This window comes from Engystomops pustulosus, chromosome 3 (genome assembly GCF_040894005.1).
Source record: "Engystomops pustulosus chromosome 3, aEngPut4.maternal, whole genome shotgun sequence".
In the NCBI taxonomy this organism is placed as follows: domain Eukaryota; kingdom Metazoa; phylum Chordata; class Amphibia; order Anura; family Leptodactylidae; genus Engystomops; species Engystomops pustulosus.
The window spans coordinates 228,898,911-228,918,346 of NC_092413.1; the positions used below are offsets into that span (position 1 = coordinate 228,898,911).

Sequence of the window (19,436 nt, forward strand, 5' to 3'; positions counted from 1 at the left end):
TATAGTGATTGCTGGGGGAGCAGTATATAGTGATTGCTGGGGGAGCTGTATATAGTGATTGCTGGGGGTTGAGGGGCAGTATATAGTGATTGCTGGGGGAGCTGTATACAGTGATTGCTGGGGGAGCTGTATACAGTGATTGCTGTGGAGGCTATATATGGTTATTGCTGAGGAGTGGTATATAGCAATTGCTGTTCCCTGTCTGGACTATATTCAGTGGGGGCCTCCACTGTATTTTGCGCCAAGGGGCCCCCACCAACCTTAATCCGGCCCTGAAAGACCTTATACATATACAAGAAAGTCCAAAGACAGTGTGTACAGGCAGTTCTGCACAAAACTTTATTATATTAGTAAATACATCACACAATTAATTCATTCAGTACATGTTACCAAAGACCCATATATGGAGCCCTGATAAGCCCATACGTTCTGGGGGAAGAAGAGAGGGAGCTTTTCTGTTGTGACCTCAGGAACCCTCTGCAGCCCAAAGTACACGGGAGAAGAGGGATTATATCTATATAACTGGATGGTGAGGCCCCAGCAGCAGCTACATCACCCCTATCGATGTCAGTCCATTGTGGATCCACCTGAAATATGAAGTACAAGAACTTTCTATAATATCATAGAATCAGTGGGTCAATGAGCCCCACAGTACACAAGATCCGACGTCTACTTATCATTACACAATGGTATATCACATCATTTATATCCCCCCCTTCCTGTAATTTACTATTAATACTTCTACTATTCAGGTCCATGGATCTTATATCACAGTCCAGCTACACAAAGGAACATAACTACATCAATCAATTCATCCATCTCTCCATCTACATTCTAGGAAGAAAGAATCTTTTTGAATCCGGTGTTTCGCGAAAGGGTCGTTGTCCGTGTGTTGACTTTGCCGCACGTACAAACCCGGGGAGAGCGTCATATTTCGAATCTGTAGGTGCAGTTTTTTTTCATTTATATAACATATAAGATCTATGGACTTGAATAATGGATGTGTTAATGGTAGATTACAGGGGGGATATGAATGACATAATATAACATTGTGTAATGATAAGTAGACTTAAAGGACATCTACCACCAGGATGAAGGATTGTAAACCAAGCACTGACATACTGGTGTATGTGCCCTCACGCAGGATCGGGACTGAGCTGAGAATGTCATGTGTAATAGGCATCTCATGGATCTCCTCATCTCTGATCTGTCTCATCTCTCTTTCTATGTGTCAGATACTAGTACAATGTGCAGAAGCTAAATGAAAGTGTATATAACCCTGGACCCTGATAATGTAAGCACATTGTCAGCACACAGCATCTCACAGCGTAGAGGAATCATGAAGTGTCTGCTCATGCTGTGGGATCTTACACTGACCATCACAGAGTGATAAGAGCTAAAACAGCAATAACACTGAGTAACATTGTACAGTAAGGGGTTACAAATTATCTTATCAAGTAAACATCACTGGGGGGGGGGGTGAGATTTGAGAATTTACTTTCATGGGCAAATCCCTTTAATGTTGCTATGGACTAACAGAAGCAATGAGAATATAGACTCTAAGAGGAGCAGATAATCATGAACAAATAAACCGGACATGAAATGATGTGTAAGTAACTGTGTAACGGCACCGCTCATACATTCACCCTGCACCGTATGCGTATAACTGCTGCTCCAAAGCCAAGCGCTTCTCAGAAACTTCTTACTGCCCTAAATGTTACAATGTGCAACCACAGAGCAGATCATTTACTAATATCCCCAATATTAGGAGACGTGAGGGATTAGTATGAATATTAGGCAGGACAATAGGGGGTTACTGTATCCCTAGTACATACAGTGACTGCTATAACAGCCAGAACCGGGTCAGTATGACATGCCGGAGCACAGCTCAGGACCGGACTGCTATCTGGGAATCTATAAGAACAATAGGTAATAAATTTACAGATTTCCATTGGGGAAGACTTTGCTATGAATAGTGTTACAGATGTATCATCCATTGTTCTTACAGATGAGGAGATACAAGTCCTGGTGTTGGGCTCCATCTTTGCACCTTCATGTCGTACTGACCTGGCTCAGGTTGTATTAGATGGAAGTATATTAGTAGATGGATGTTCTCTCTCCTGTACTGGGGTCGGCCATTAGAGCCTTAATGCAGCGGAAATATCCGGATGAAAACTTGGTTTTGAGCTTTAGAGAAGAACGGGGCAGATTTATAGAACTACACAACTTTATTCCTAAGGAAATTATAAGTCCCAATGGGAGAGGGAAAACAATATTCATTAAAAAAAAAAAAATCCAATGATGTTGTACTTTCTTTTGTTCTTTTGGGTGCACACTGCATGCACATTTTTGTTGCACATGAACCTTTTGTGGCGCGGCTGCACTAGTCATCATGCGATCTCCACATTTATCAAATAAAGTCCAACAAAATTGTGTTGAACGTCTTATGTTGAAGTGGCACCCAAAAAAAGTGGTGCACTCTGTCGGGGCAATGCAGGGGGCACCAGATTTATGCAAAATGTGCACCAGAAATCTGACAACCCCTTCACACCACACAGGCAAACTGCGGGAAGTACAGACTTTCCCTGCAAGTCACAATATGATGAGAGGCCACAAAAGGAGGGGAGTGGGGTAGAGGGGCCCACAATATGAGGGGTAGATGAGAGGCACACTATGAGGGGGGAGATGAAAGGGGCCACAATATGAGGGGAAGATGAGAGGCCACAATATAAGGGGGATATGACAAGCCATAATGTGAGGTGGAGATGAGGGGCCACAATATGAGAGGGGAGATGAAAGGGGCCACAATATGAGGGTGGAGATGAAAGGGACCACAATATGAGGGGGAGATGAGAGGGGGCATAATATGTGGGTGAAATGAGAGGTAAAAATGTGAGGGTGAGACGAGGAGCCACAATAAGAGGGATAGAAGGGATGCCACAAAATGAGGAAAAGATGAGAAGGGCCCCAATAAGAGGTGAGATTTCAGTTGCTACAATATGAGGTGGAGATGAGGGGCCACAATTTGAGGGGGAGATGAGAGACCACAATATGAGGCAGTAGATGAGGTGCCACATTATGTGGAGATAAGAGGTCACAATAAGAGCAAGAGAAGAGAGGGGGCAAAATATAGAGGTGATAGTAGAGGCCACAATATAAGGGGCCGCAATATGAGGGGGAAGATGAGGGGCCGCCATATAGGGGTGAAATGAGGGACTAGAATAAGAGGCAAAGAAGAGATGCCAAGATATGAGGAGAGATGAGAGGCCACAATATGAGGAGGGATGAGAGGAGGCATAATGTGAGGGTGAAATGAGGGGCAAGAATATGAGGGTGAGATGAGGGGCCACAATAAGAGGAGAAGAAGAGATGCCACAATATGAGGAAAAGATGAGAGGGGCCACAATATGAGGTGAGATTTGAGTAGCTACAATATGAGGGGAGATGAGGGTTCACAAATGAGGCAGTAGATGAGGGGCCAGAATTAGAGGGAGAGATGAGAGAGGCCAAAATATAGAGGTCAGAGTAATGGCCACAAAATAAGGGGACACAATATGAGGGGGAGATGAGGGGCCACCATATATGGGGTCAAAAGAGGGGCCAGAATTAGAGGGAAAGGAAATTGCCACAATATGAAGGGATATGAGAGTTGCCACAATACGGGGGGGGGGGGGGGAATGAGGAGTCATAATATGAAGTGGAAATTAGAGACCACACAATGAGGAGGAAATGACATGCCACAAAATGGGGGGTCACAATATAAGAGGGGCCACAATATGAGAGGGAGATAAGAGTTGCCACAATATAAGGTAAGATGAGAAGGCCCACAATATTAAGGAGTGTGAGAGGCCACAATATACAGGTGTATGAGATACCACAATATTAGGGAAAGATGCGTGGCCACAATATAAAGGGGTTTAATGGGACAGCGCGTGGTGAGTCCTGGGGGAGCGACAGCTGCAGCCTGTGTGTGCCTGTCTCTTGTCATTCATTTTACCTCTACTCCATCTTATCCCCTGTCTGCTCAATGCACATGAGAGGAAGAGAGGAGGGGGGAGGGAGCTGTGTCACGGGTCGTGATGGACGGACGAACCATCTGAGAGTCTCTTTGGGAAGAGTCTGTGGACCCTCTGGGCCACCGCGGGGGATGGTATGAGACCCGTGTTGGCAGCCAAGGTAACAAATGCAGGAAACAGTCACAACCTGAGAAGAAAGCAGGAACGCAGAGGAACACTGGTAATGCTGGTACTGACTGAAGACACCGCTGGGCAGGAACCCTGGAAGGCACAGCAGGAGTACGGGATTGCTGGAGGACAGGAGCACCGGGATGAACCACAGGACACGGCACACAGGACACGGCCCACAGGACACGGCCCACAGGACTCGTGCCACAGGATTCGGGCCACAGGATACAGACCACAGGATACGGACCACAGGATACAGACCATAGGATAAGGGACCACCGGACAGGGACCACAGGATATGGACCACAGGACACGAACCACCGGACACGGACCACTGGACACGGACCACAGGCCACAGGATACGGACCACTAGACACAGACCACAGGATAAACTCAGTAACGAGACCTCGGGATACACACAGGAACGGGACCTCGGGCTACACACAGGAGGCTTTCATTTGAGTGGGAAGACTTGGAGATCGGTGGGGAGTGAAGGAAGCCGCCAGGTTATATAGGAAACCCGGAAGTGACCAGCGCCAATGGGAAGGACGCTGGCCCTTTAAGTTCTGAGAAGTCAGCCCGCATGCTCCTTAGCAGAGGGATTGTGCGCTCTGGAAGGTAGGAAGCGTGCGTCCTGCATGCAGGGAACTGGAGCACAGCCAGGGGTCAGGATAGGTAAGTCTGGCAGGGGGATGGGGACAGACACACAGCAAGGCACGGGTGAACCCGCGATCTATGACATGGATCAGGGGAGCACCCGTGACAGTACCTCCCCCCCCGCCTTTAGGGCCTCTCTTCTCTTCTTCCTTAGCCTCTTGTTTCACCTCCTCCAATTCATCCCGGTGATGGAACACCTGAGGAGGAAAGCAGAAACAGGACAAACCCCAATGAGGTGCTTAGACCTGGCAGGGAACAAGCTGAGGATACCCTGGAGATTTCTGTAGAGTCCTTTGGCCGACAGATGGATGACTCTTGCAATGACTCTTCAACAAGCAGTACGGCCAGAGGCTGAAATGGCTCTTGGTAGGCTAGAGCAGCACTGGGAAGCTGTGGAGGCAGGGATAGCTCTTGGGAAGTTGGAACAGCACTGGGCAGCTGTGGAGGCAGGAGTAGTTCTCAGAAAGCTTGGACAGCTTTTGGAACCTGCGGAGGCTGGAGCGGCTCTTGGACAGCCGAAGGCTCAGGAATAGCTTCTGAGAAAGCCGAAGACTCAGGAGTGGCATCTGAGAAAGCCGGAGACTGGAGCGCCTCTAGGACGGCTGGAGCAGCATTGGGATGCTGCAGAGGCTGAAATGGCTCTTGGAAAGCCGGAGGTTGGAGTGGCTCTTGGCACATCGAAGACTGGAGCGGCTCTTAGCACACTGGAGACTGGAGCAGCTCTTGGCACATCGGAGAGTGGAGCGGCTCTTGGCACACCGCTTGGAGCATTTGGTGGTGGTCTGGGAGCACTTCAGTTTAATGTGCAGCGAGCACTGGGAAACAAAGCTCCAGCAAAAATTGGGGTTGCCATCAAATTTGTTAGGCATCAAAAATTCAGGTCCAGAGTCTACTGCCAGAAAACATGATGGGGTGACTGGAGCAGCAGGAGGAGGAGTCGCGGAAGCCTGTTGCTGGAAAGCAATCATACATCGAAGGGTGGTAGCGAGTTTGTCTAGGAGTTCTATTTGAGCTGCAATCTCTTGAGACTGCTGGGAGATGCACTTGGAAGGTCAGCCAGCAGCCAATGTGGATCCTCAGCACAGTCCATGGCTTTAACAGTATTCACGACCTTGGCGGAGTCCATGGATCTTGCTGTCATGGGTCGTGAGGGACGAACCGCCTGAGAGTCTCTTTGGGAAGAGTCTGTGGACCCTCTGGGCCACCGCGGGGGATGGTATGAGACCTGCGGTAACAAATGCAGGAAACAGTCACAACCTGAGATGACAGCAGGAACGCAGAGGAACACTGGTAACGCTGGTACGGACTGAAGACACCGGTGGGCAGGAACCCTGGAAGGCACAGCAGGAGCACGGGATGGCTGGAGGACAGAAGCATGGGGATGAACCACAGGACACAAACCACAGGATTCGCACCACAGGATTCGGGCCACAGCATACAGGCCACAGGATATGGACCACAGGACAAGGATCCACAGGATACGGACTACCGAGCACAGACCACCGGACACGGACCACAGGACACGGACCAGTGGACACGGACCACAGGATACGGACCACAGGATACGGACCACAGGATACGGACCACAGGATACGGACCACCGGACATGGACCACAGGATACAGACCACCGGACACGGACCACAGGATATGGACCACCGGTCACAGACCACAGGATACACACAGGAACTGGACCTTGGGATACACACATGAACGGAACCTCGGGATAAATACAGGAGGCTTTCACTTCAGTGAGAAGACTTGGAAATCCAGCGGGGAGTGAAGGGAGCCGCCGGGTTATATAGGAAACCAGCCAATAAAACCAGCCAATGGGAAGGACGCTGGCCCTTTAAGTTCTGTGAAGTCAGAACGCGTGCGCCCTAGCAGCGGAAGCATGCGTACTGGAAGGCAGGAAGCATGCGGCCTGCACGCTGGGACCCGGAGCAGAGCCAGGAACACAGCGAGGCACGGGTGAACCCGCGATCCGTGACATCTATCACGGGAGCACCCGTGACAAGCTGGAAGACTATGGAGGAGAAGATAATGACACAGGCACACACAGGCTGCAGCTGCCCCCTTGGGACTTACCAAATGCTTCTGGCAGGGAGCCGGGTACAGCACAATACACTGTAATATGCCTATTGCTGAAGGGTTCTAAACAGATGGTTTTGTTATGTTACAATATTTGTTATCTTTCCTGTAGAATCCCCAGCTAATGATTGGTTGTTTCTCTGTAAATCCCCAGGAGAGAGAGTCTATAAATTCTCTGTCTATAAAGTCTATGACTAGGTGTGTGCTCGTCAGTCTTTCTCTGAGCTTCGGTGTAGGTACAGGACCAAATCTTTCGGTCTTTCTGCTGACAATTCTTTGTTATGTCAGTGTTTCTGTGTGCTAATACCACAGAAACTGCCACTTTTCTGCCCATTCAGCAAAGCCAATCCAGGATACTACTAACCAGCTCCTAACCACTGGTTTTGGGCTATGGTACTTTCCAAGTTCCAGATTCACAGACACCCAATCCACCACTTTGGGTGTTCCTGTAGGAGGGATCGTTCTACAACCCACTACCTGCTGCTGTTTTGGACCATGTGTGTGACGTTTAAGAGACTGTAAATTATTTTTCGTGATTTCTGTCACCAACTGTGACCAACTGTCAGACTAATCTGATTGGTTTCTACGAGGAGGTAAGTTCAAGACTGGATCTGGGGGACGCTGTGGATGTTGTATATCTGGACTTCTCAAAGGCATTTGACACCGTGCCACATAAAAGGTTGGTATATAAAATGAGACTGCTGGGAATAGGAGAAAATCTGTGTATCTGGGTAAGTAATTGGCTTAGTGATAGAAAACAGAGGGTGGTCATTAATGGCACATTCTCAGATTGGGTTGATGTTACCAGTGGAGTGCCACAGGGGTCAGTATTGGGGCCACTTCTTTTTAATATTTTTATTAATGACCTTGTAGTGGGTTTACACAGTCAAGTTTCAATATTTGCAGATGATACTAAGCTGTGTAAAGTAATAAATACTGAGGTTGATAGTTTAGCATTACAGAGGGATTTGTGGAAGCTTGAGGGATGGGCAGAGAAATGGTTGATGAGGTTTAATGTAGATAAATGTAAAGTTATGCACTTGGGCCATGGAAACAAAAAGTATAATTATGTTCTAAACGGTCAATTACTTAGTAAAACTGGAGCTGAAAAGGACTTGGGGGTATTGGTGGATGGTAAACTTAATTTTAGTGACCAGAGCCAGGCGGCTGCTGCTAAAGCAAATAAAATAATGGGATGTATCAAGAGAGGAATAGATTCTCATGATAAAGACATAGTTCTGCCCTTATACAAATCCCTGGTCAGACCACACATGGAATATTGTGGACAGTTTGGGGCACCAGTGTATAAAAAGGATATAATAGAGCTGGAACGGGTGCAGAGGAGAGCAACCAGGATTATTAGGGGAATGGGGGGATTAGAATACACTGACAGATTACAAAATTTGGGATTATTCAGTTTAGAAAAAAGACGACTGAGGGGAGACCTCATTACAATGTACCTGAACGGACAGTACAAGGATCTCTCCAAAGATCTTTTTATACCTAGGCCTGTGACCAGGACAAGGGGGCATCCTCTGCGCCTAGAGGAGAGGCGATTCTACCATCACCATAGACAAAGGTTCTTTACTGTAAGAGCAGTGAGACTGTGGAACTCTCTGCCGCAGGAGGTTGTTATGGTGGACTCTATGTACATGTTCAGGAGAGGCCTGGATGACTTTCTGGAGAGAAAAAATATCACGGGTTATGGAGATAAAACATTTATTTAAATTTTGAAGGTTGGACTTGATGGACTTGCGTCTCCTTCCAGCCTTATATATACTATGAAGGGCCTGCCACTGATACATGGGCGTACGCTACACCACCTGCCGGAGGATCTATTACAACACACACCGGGAGTGTCCAGAATCCCTTCACTATACTGTGACCTCCCCCTCTTCTGGGCCTGACGGGCGTGGTTGAGACCTGTTCTCCGGGACTAAGACATTGTGACATAATTCTGGTGCTGGGCCGCAACTGCAGCCAGCCACTCCAATCCCTGGGAATCCAGCTGCCCCAGTGGGGTCATATAGTCCTGAGGGGGTTGAAGATTTGAATGATCTTTTTAATTTTAAAACAAAATAAATACAAACATCTCACACGTTATATCAGATACATTTTTATTAAAGGGGACAGTTCAGGTTTGGTTTCGGGTTTGATATTAAAGCAGTCCTTAATGACAGGTGAAGTAGCTATATGTCATGGTGCTGATGAGGATGTATAAAGAAGGCTCATGGGCGAGGATGCCACTATTTTCACTGGGATTGTGGCTCCATTGACAACATCAGAGAGTGACAATCCATTCCCATGACAGCTCGGGGCACATTGTCAGCTATCAAGAGCAAATTCACCATTGACTGTACTATTAGAGGAAATGGTATGAACGATCATCCCTCAATGGGAGGGGTAAAAATATGGTAAAAAAGACTAAAATTTTAAATCCTTTGCCTTAGAACTGAAATAAAAATTAACCAAAAAATGTAGAAATATGTTGGGTTTTGCCACGGCACAATAATACTGATAAAAAATATAAAACCGGTTTTACTTGGCGGTGAACCCCATCTCAAAAAATAGCGTCAAATTTCCAAATCGCCTTCTCTGTAGCTGTTTGGATAAAACACATTTGGATAAAAAGTGTTCCAAAGGTCAGTAATCTTCACAATACTAGCAATAAAAATCTTCCCACAAAGAGTCACAGCTAAAGTACTAAAGTATTAAAAAGTTATTAGCGAAAAGTTTCACATTTTTGGAAAATCTATTAAAATCTGATAAAACCTGTATAAAGAAGAGGAGCTTTGTGGGCTACTGATTCTTTTATACTAGAAAGAGGGAGAGTCAGCTCACCTGGAAGCCATGTACCGATGCCTGGAGTATTGGAGCGCGGACAACTCGGTTCCAAGTCCACAACATAGAGATACATGTTAAGTCCAGCTTCAGACAACAGACCAGGTTGGGTTATAAAACGTAGACATTTATTTCATTTTTTTTTAAAAATTCATGGATGAAGCCATGGATATGTTCAGAGTGGATATGCTAAGAATCCGCAGGCTCTGAACATATCCATGGCTTCCAAACACTTTCAATTAAAACCCCTTAAGGACTCAGGGTTTTTTTTTGCTCATTTCTCGCTCTCCATCTTCAAAAATCCATAACTTTTTCATTTTTCCGTGTACAGAGCTGTGTGAGGCTTATTTTGTGCGTAACAAATTTTACTTTTCCGTGATGTTATTTATTATAACATGCCGTGCACAAATGTGGAAAAACTGAAAAAAAAAAAACGTGTGTGCGTCTCGTTCTTGTGGGCTCGGTTTTTACGACTTTCACTTCGCACTCCAAAATCTACTCTATTCTTTGGTTCGGTACGATCACGGTAATACCAAATTTATATAGGTTTTCGCCATCTTCTGACGCTAATAACTTTTTCATACTTTGGCGCACGGAGCTTTATGAGGGGTCATTTTTTGCGGAATGAGACGACGTTTTCATTGCTACCATTTTGAGGAATGTTCGACATTTTGATCATTTTTTATTACATTTTTTATGTCATGTAAAAAGTTGTAAAAGTCACATTTCGGACATTTGGGCGCCATTTCCCGTCTCGGAGGTCACCGCCAGCCGTCACCGTTTTTATATTTTGATAGATCAGGCATTTTGGGACGCGGCAATAACTAATGTGTCTGTGATTTTTACTGTTTATTATGTTTTATATCAGTTCTAGGGATAGGGGGGTGATTTGAACTTTTAATTTATTAATTTTTTACATTTTTTAAACTTTTTTTTTCACTATTTCTTAGACCATCAAGGGTACATTAACCCTAGATGATCCGATCGATCCTACCATATTCTGCAACACAACTGTATCGCAGTATATGGCATGTTTGCACATGATTCATTGCAATATGCAGCAAAGCCCATCTCTGTATGAAGAGGGCTCAGCCCGTCAGCCCTCTTCATACACCCTTCATAGGTCCGTAGCGGATATATCTGTCACGGAGCGTGAAAGGGTTAACACACAAAGGAGATTGTTCACACTTTGCAGTCACAGCAATAGAAGACGTTAAAAGACCTATAAGTGGTGGCGACCATAAGCAGAAGCTTATGAACAGGGAAAGTTTTTGGATTTTCTCATTAGAAACGTGATTTCCCCAAGATCTTAACAAAAGACATGACATGATCTACCAGATATAACATAATTGCATATTTCCTTGTTACATGTATTGCTCGCATAGTCCTCTAATGAGGGCATCACTCTGATATTTTATTATATATGTATATTACACACAATGTAAGTTTTTAATAATGCAATGTTTCTTTAATGTGATTACATGATCACAATGGCGGGCTATTTAAAAATCACCTGTCTATGTTATGCCATGATAAAGGAATTCTCTGAAACGCGTAGGCAATAACTCTGTGTAAGTCTGTGTTCTCCACGTGTTCATGCATTTTCATGAATTTTTAAAAAAAAAGATGAAATAAATTTCTACGTTTTTTAACCCATCCTGGACTACTGATTCTTTTAACACAGCAAAAAGAGCTACAGTCCATTCACTCCCTCACAACATGTACATTGTATTACAGTATGACCAGATCTGTCCTGCTTCTTTCTAGCCAGATATGTGCGATTATTAAGAGTCAAATCTGCTTTCAATTAGGGAAGATTTGGTGGTTTCTAGTTCAGCAGAAGAACTTTTCAAGTTTAGATCCGAAGTGCAACACCCCTGCCAATGCATAGGCTAGGTGGTAGTTGCGAATAGCGCCCTCTCCTTGCATGTACAACTCACTCAGAAGCTAATGCCCTGGTAAACTTTGTAATTCCAGCTTTAAGTCACTGCCTGGAAAGGCAGGAGTTAAAATGTGAAATGTTAGCAACCAATGATATTTTTGTACCATTGTAAAGCAAGCTGAAAGCTGGTTGGAGGGTGCTGCCATCTGACCAGGGGGGGGATAAAAACCCCTGGTGGATGGTAGGACATGGTCCTGCAGTTCAGCTAGTAAAGTAAGCACAGGAGTTTGCAGCACCTGCCAGTGTCATAATATCAGGAAGCAGAGGTGTCTCAGGCCACTGCCTGACACCTACAGCCAGTCAGGGGACTAAGCCCCAGAGCAGAGGTCCACTGGACTTGGCTCCATCTAACAGCCCATCCTGATGCTATTACCAGGCTGTGAGCAACCCTTCCTGTGGACCAGCTATCTCCTGCCAGCTTCCCAGCTCTGCTGAATCTGAATTTTGAGGCCATTGCCTGCCATTTGAAGTTGAGTAAAGAACTGTAAGTTGATTTGCACAACGAGCCTCCGTGGGCTCACCATTATGGGCTACCCCATCCTTCATCCAAGGATCTCTATATACACCAAAGGGAGAAATTCATTTCATAAGCCTTTTCCTCCACTTATTTTGCACACACCACCTGCTGGAGACCTTCCAGGCAGTAGGCCCATCCTCCAATACCAATACCAAGCACCATGACCATGGAGTGCCCAAGTCCGAACTAGCCAGCCACCCTGCTATTCTGGGCCCTGGCTGTTTACAACCACCCAAGTAAAGGTAAGGCCCTGGTGGGGGATGTTGCAGATCTCTCAATAGGAATTCTTGTGAGGAATATTTCTGCAATGGCAAGACTTAAGAGGTTTCCCCCTGGAGAACAGACAGCAGAAAGCATCATTCTAGTGATATATAAGTGAATTTCCAGCCAGAAGTTTTTTTGGTTTCGCCATAATGCGATGTAAGATGTACAGTCATGGCCAAAAGTTTTGAGAATGATACAAATGTTAATTTTTACTGCATCAGGTTTTATAATGGCAATTTGCATCTACTCCAGAATGTTATAAAGAGTGATCAGCTTAACAGCAATTAATTGCAAAGTCAATATTTGCCTATAAAATGAACTTTTTCCCCCAAAACACATTTCAACTTCATTGCAGGCGCCTTTAAAGGAGCAGCTGCCATGGTGTCAGTGATGTCTCCAGTAACACAGGTGCGGGTGCTGATGAGGACAGGGCTGGAGATCAATCTGTCAGGATTAAGTAAGAATCCCACCACTGGACACTTTACAAGGAGGCTGGTGCTTGGCATCATTGTTTCTCTTCTGTTAACCATGGTTATCTCTAAAGAAACATGTGCAGTCATCATTGCACTGCACAAAACTGGCCGAACAGGGAAGAGTATCGCAGCTAGAAAGATTGCACCTCAGTCACCAATCTATCGCATCATCAAGGAATTCAAGGAGAGAGGTTCCATTGTTACCAAAAAGGCTCCAGGAGCCCAAGAAGGACCAGCAAGCGCCAGGAGCGTCTCTTACAAGTCTTTCAGCTTGGGGATGGGGCTCCCAGCATCGCAGAGCTCAGGAATGGCAGCAGCAGGTGTGAGGCATCTGCACGCACTGTGAGACTGCGGAGACTCCTGGAGCAAGGCCTGGTGTCCAGGAGGGCAGCAAAGAAGCCGCTTCTTTCCAGAAACATCAGGGACAGACTGATATTCTGCAAAAGGTACAGGGAGTGGACGCTGAGGACTGGGGGAAAGTCATTTCTCTGATGAATCCTCGATTCATGTTTGGAACATCTGGAAAACATCTTGTTGGGAGAAGACAAGGTGAGCGATGCCCCCAGTCTTGTCTCATGCCAACTGTAAAGCCTCCTGCAACCATTCAAGTGTGGGGCGGCTTCTCAGCCAAGGGAATCGGCTCTCTCACAGTCTTGCCTAAAAACACCTCCATGAATAAAGAATGGGAGCAGAATGTCCTCCAGGAGCTACTTCTCCCAACCCTCCAGGAGCAGTTTGGTGATGAGCAATGCCTTCTGCAGCATGATGGATCACCTGCCATAAAGCAAAGGGGAGAACTAAATGGCTCAGGGAACAAAACATAGAGATTCTGGGTCCATGGCCTGGAAACTCCCCAGATCTTAATCCCATTGAGAACTTGTGGTCAATCATCAAGAGACGGGGGACAAACAAAAACCAACAAACTGTGACACAATGCAGCAGTGATTGTGCAGGAATGGAGGCGATCAGTCAGGATTTGGTGCAGGAGGTGAGTGAGAGCTGCCAGAGAGAATTGCAGAGGTCCTGAAGAAGGAGAGGTCCTGCAGATACTGACTCACTGCAGTAACTCCTCCTACCTGACAATAAAAGCTTCTGTTCCCCATAATATGATTGCACTTGTATCTCTGTATGTGACAAACATCTGACAAACCAGAGGGACACATCATGTGAAAATATAATATTTCTGTCATTCTCAAAACTTTTGGCCATGACTGTAAACAACAGTCATGTGATTCTAACGACTGCCCCAGCCAAAGTAGATGTTTAATGAATTGTTTCTCTCCTATATATATTTAATTCTGCTAATGCTCCATTTAAGCCCAGAGGAGCAGCTTCTAAAACTACAGCTGGATTATTTGCGTCAGTGGTTCACCACCATATAGCAAATATTATTTGAATGCAATGTAATATAAAGGATAGGTTGGTTACTGGTAGCCCACCCTGTCTAGTAGGGGCCATCAGTGTATTCCACGATATTCTGGGATGTCAATTTGTCCAAATAAAAGAGCTTATATGTCTATTTTAATGAGATGGGATTTGGGGGATGAACAAAGCCTCCGTTCTATAGTGATATACCAGTTTTGGAAGGAGCAACATTTTCAAATTATGAATTTTCCCCATTAGTGACAGAAGGTGCGTCTCCCAGGCAGTTCTGGGAGGAGTGGAGAAAAAAACGGAAAAGGGAAAGGGAACCATCAACATCATGTAACCGCATTTATCAAGCTGTCTGGGCCACTCTAATAAATCTGTGGGCAAAATATAACAAAAGATCTGAAGACATTGTAAAATATTAGAATAGGATGCCCTAATGATAAATCTGTCCCCTTGTTATCCAATACTCAAATCCAAGTGTTCATCTTAATATTTCTGCTGAATCAAGGGTCTAATGGGCAACCCCAGTACAGGAGAGAAAATTTCTACCAGCCACGAGATAACTAAGAAGATATTATGTTGCATCTAGTAATACCCAACACAGGTCAATATGACCCCAGGCTGCAAAGATGGAGCCCAAGCCCCGGACTGCTCTTCATCTGTGAGAACAATCCATGATAAATTCTTGTTCTCAATTGTGTTCTGAATTTATTATCCATTGTTCTTCCAGATAAACGAATACAAGTCCTGGCCAGGTCCTCACCTATGCAGCCACATGTCATACTGACCTGTTAGTAGGACAAATTTACCCTCCACTCTCCATGGGCTACCGAAAATGTATGTAAAAAAACCACCCTCGTGCCTCATTATCTGCCCCTCACAATTTATTTTCTCTTTGCTTTAATTATATGGTCATGTGATATGAGGACTTTGTGAATGACCCATTTGTGGATTATACTAATGAAACAGTTTGAACTTGAGATTCACCTTCATGGAGAGCCCAGTCACCATTTCTTTCCTTTATTCCCACATGTTCCTTGAACTGTATCTGTTTCCTTAGGGTGCCTATACAGTGTAAACCTATGCAGCACTAAAGCTATGCAGAACTGTGCCTTATAGAGGCTCTCAAACAAAAGTTTGCAAATATGGAATTTTAGGAACCTCAGGCAAAGTTTTATCATTGGGTCCTCAAACACTAGACTTGGCTCTTTGTTGTGGTGAGGATCAACCAGGCCCAGCTCCTTCCTTCTCTTCTACATCTTGTTTCTTCCCCAACCCTAAAACTGTTTTCAGGGCTAGCAGAAGGTGGAAGGAGAAAACCATGAGTAGGAGAATGGGGACACAGTGCACCCCAAACACCAAGAAGTAGGTCGGAGGGAGTGGATCTTGGCTTAATTAAACTGCTGTTATTTTAACATCTGGCCTGGTGAACCTTCATGCCCCCACAAAAGAAAACTTTTATCAAGGCTCCCGAATATACAAGACACTGCATTTAGAGATTTTGAGGATATTAAGATTAATACCTCGATCAGGCTGCAACACAATAATTATAGATGCCATTAATATAATTTTCTCACTTTTAGTTGATTTCAGGTTTCTTAGGAAGCATGGGCCTAAATTGTGGATCTCCATCAGGGTGATATAGGTAGGCATTTGGGGTTTGACGCTCCTCAGGTGCCCATGGCCACCCAAAAAGCCTATACAAACAGAAACTGTATTCAACACTCCCCCCTTCCCCCCACAACATCAACAGGTGCAGCAATTTGTTGCCTTGACAGCCAGGAGTCTATGGGAGACTCCCAGGCATTTCACAGAGCATGATCTATAACAGTGTGCCAGAGGCACACTGTTATAGATCATCAGGAAAATCCCCATATACTGCAATACAGTAGTATTATGGTATATGCCAGAGATCTGATATATCCAGATATCCTGGTTAAGGTACCCTAGAGATCTAAAATCAAAGTAGAAAATAAATTAAAAAAATTAATAGAAACCTAAAAGTTCAATCACCCACCATTTATAGAAATAAACAGATAAAATCATGAACATTTTTTCCAAGTTCTTTCATCTTCTGGATGAAAGAATTTTCTAATAGTGGGTGTTGAGCAGCAGTAGCCAGCCCCGTGTATGGTTTGTGTATGTTGCATTCCAAATTGCCCAATCTATCAAAATATAAAAATGGTTATTCCTGGCTGTGAACTCCATAACGGAAAATAACTTCAACAGAGAGAGGGTAGACACGACCTCTAGGAGGCGAGGTTCCAGGCAGCAGGTCCAGTGGGCAATCATTAGGACAATACGGTGGCAAAGTCTCTGCCTGTTTTTCGGAAAAAAACATCGGCAAAGTCCCGGTAGCATGCTAGCAGACCCTCCAAAGACTTGGGAGACACCGAAGAAGTCAGGACAGGTAGAGGTGTCACCATGCAGCGTAAATGGCATTCTGATCCCCAGTCTTCCAGTTGAGGACCGGAGTGTGAAGTTGCAGCCATGGAAGACCCAGGAGAAGAGATGAGGTGAAGCATGGCAGAACATAGAAGAACAGTCTTTCTTTGTGAAGAGCTCCAACTTGAAGAGAGACTGGTTAAGTGCGGTACTGGACCGGATCGGAAAAGATTCGTCCACTGACTAATACTATGGCTAGGGGCTTCTCGAGAGGAACCACTGGGATGCGATGCCGGGAGACCAGAGCGGCATCCACAAAGTTCCCTGCAGAGTCCAAGAAAGCAGAAACTTGCAGTAATGCCCCAGTAGCCAGCAGCCATTCTCCCAGTAGCCAGAAGTAATGCCCCAGTAGCCAGCAGCCATTCTCCCAGTAGCCAGCAGTAATGCCCCAGTAGCCAGCAGCCATTCTCCCAGGAGCCAGCAGTAATGCCCCAGTAGCCAGCAGCCATTCTCCCAGTAGCCAGCAGTAATGCCCCAGGAGCCAGCAGCCATTCTCCCAGTAACCAGCAGTAGTACCCCAGTAGCCAACAGCCATTCTCCCAGTAGCCAGCAGTAATGCCCCAGTAGCCAGCAGCCATTCTCCCAGTAGCCAGCAGTAATGCCCCAGTAGCCAGCAGCCATTCTCCCAGTAGCCAGCAGTAATGCCCCAGTAGCCAGCAGCCATTCTCCCAGTAACCAGCAGTAGTACCCCAGTAGCCAACAGCCATTCTCCCAGTAGCCAGCAGTAATGCCCCAGTAGCCAGCAGCCATTCTCCCAGTAGCCAGCAGTAGTACCCCAGTAGCCAACAGCCATTCTCCCAGTAACCAGCAGTAGTACCCCAGTAGCCAACAGCCATTCTCCCAGTAGCCAGCAGTAATGCCCCAGTAGCCAACAGCCATTCTCCCAGTAGCCAGCAGTAATGCCCCAGTAGCCAGTAGCCATTCTCCCAGTAGCCAGCAGTAATGCCCCAGTAGCCAGTAGCCATTCTCCCAGTAGCCAGCAGTAATGCCCCAGTAGCCAGTAGCCATTCTCCCAGTAGCCAGCAGTAATGCCCCAGTAGCCAGCTGCCATTCCCCCAGTAGCCAGCAGCAATGTCCCCAGTAGCCAGAACTAATAATGCCCCAGTAGCCAGCAGTAACAAGGCCAGTAGCATAAAAAAATGCCTTCAGTAGCCAGTAGAAATGCCCCCAGAAGCAGTCATGACCCCCGTAATACTAGAGCCGCCACTGTAGACAGATTTAAGTTTATATTCATCTCTTTTATTGCTGTCAACACCTTCAGTCTTTCCTCTGCAGCTCAGTGATGGCTTCAGTGTATGTTCCTTGCCTGGTCAAAGGCCTATACAAGTGTATGGTCTACGAAGCAAGGACCCGCCACAGGTGGACAGGATCAGACAGTTTCGCCTACACCAGAGGGAGGCCGGCAGCTTCCTATCTCAGGCCTGCTGTGTCCTCTGAGATGGGAAGCGCAGACCAGGGAGACACTTGCTATATGGTCCATCGGGAGTCTGAGGTGTTCTGCTACTCCCAGCCTCTCCACCAGCTATTATTTTAACAACTGGTGTGTGTGAACTGAAGAGATTCGTGGATCACACCCTGTATATAGGGGAAAGTCACAAAGGAACTTCAAGAATGTCACTTGTTTGGTTTCTCTCCTTTCCTCCTCTTGGTAGACCTTGTATCTCCCACACTTTGTGCAGCTTTCAGGTAAGATGTTCATTTCTCTTATCTACTCTGTATATGACAAGGACGCTTGTTTTATGGGGATTGCACTGATTACTCATTTTAGGGGAAGCTAAAGAGAAGCTGCAGCTACATTACTAGATTCTACGGCAACTTTGTCAATAGTTACAGAAAAATGATGATTATGATTTAAAGGAAATTAACCATCAACTATTTCCATCTACTCATAGATCCAGGCACAGGGACTGTGGTACACTCTTTGCTTTATTGCAGCCAAATGTGCCCTGTGGACCCCCCCCCACGTAATGTGCCCTCTGCACCCCCCCCCCCCATAATGTGCCCTCTGCCCACCCAGTAATGTGCCCTCTGCCCCCCAGTAATGTGCTCTCTACCCCCCAGTAATGTGCACTCTGCCAACCCTTTTAGTAATGTGCACTCTGCCCACCCCCCCAGTAATGTGCACTCTTCCCCCCTCCAGTAATGTGCTCTTTGCCCCCCAGTAATGTGCACTCTGCCCTCCCCACTCTGCCCTCTGCCCGCCCCCGTAATGTCCCCTCTGCCCACCCAGTAATGTGCCCTCTGCCCCCGAGTAATGTGCAATCTGCCCCCCAGTAATGTGCACTCTGCCCCCCTGCAATGTCCCCTCTGACCCCCCAGTAATGTGCCCCCTGCCCTCCAGTAATGTGCACTCTGCCCCCTCAGTAATGTCCCCTCTGCCCCCCTGTAATGTGCCCTCTGCCCCCCCAGTAATGTGCCATCTGCCCCCCCCAGTAATGTGCCCACTGGCCTCCCCCCCAGTAATGTGCCCTCTGCCCACCCCAGTAATGTGCCCTCTGCCCACCCCAGTAATGTGCCCTCTGCTCCTCCTAGTAATGTGCACTCTGCCCCCCCCCAAGTAATGTGCACTCTGCTCCTCCTAGTAATGTGCCCTCTGCCCTCCCCCTAGTAATGTGCAATCTGCCCTCCCCCTCCAGTAATGTGCCCTCTGCCC

General features: G+C 46.3%; 1 protein-coding gene across 1 annotated transcript in view; it reads right to left on the reverse strand.

The window, feature by feature from the left end:
* The window catches only part of LOC140122762 (fucolectin-like), a 147,769-nt gene that overhangs the window by 58,972 nt on the left and 69,361 nt on the right, over positions 1-19,436 (reverse strand). The gene's annotated exons all lie outside the window — the stretch shown is intronic.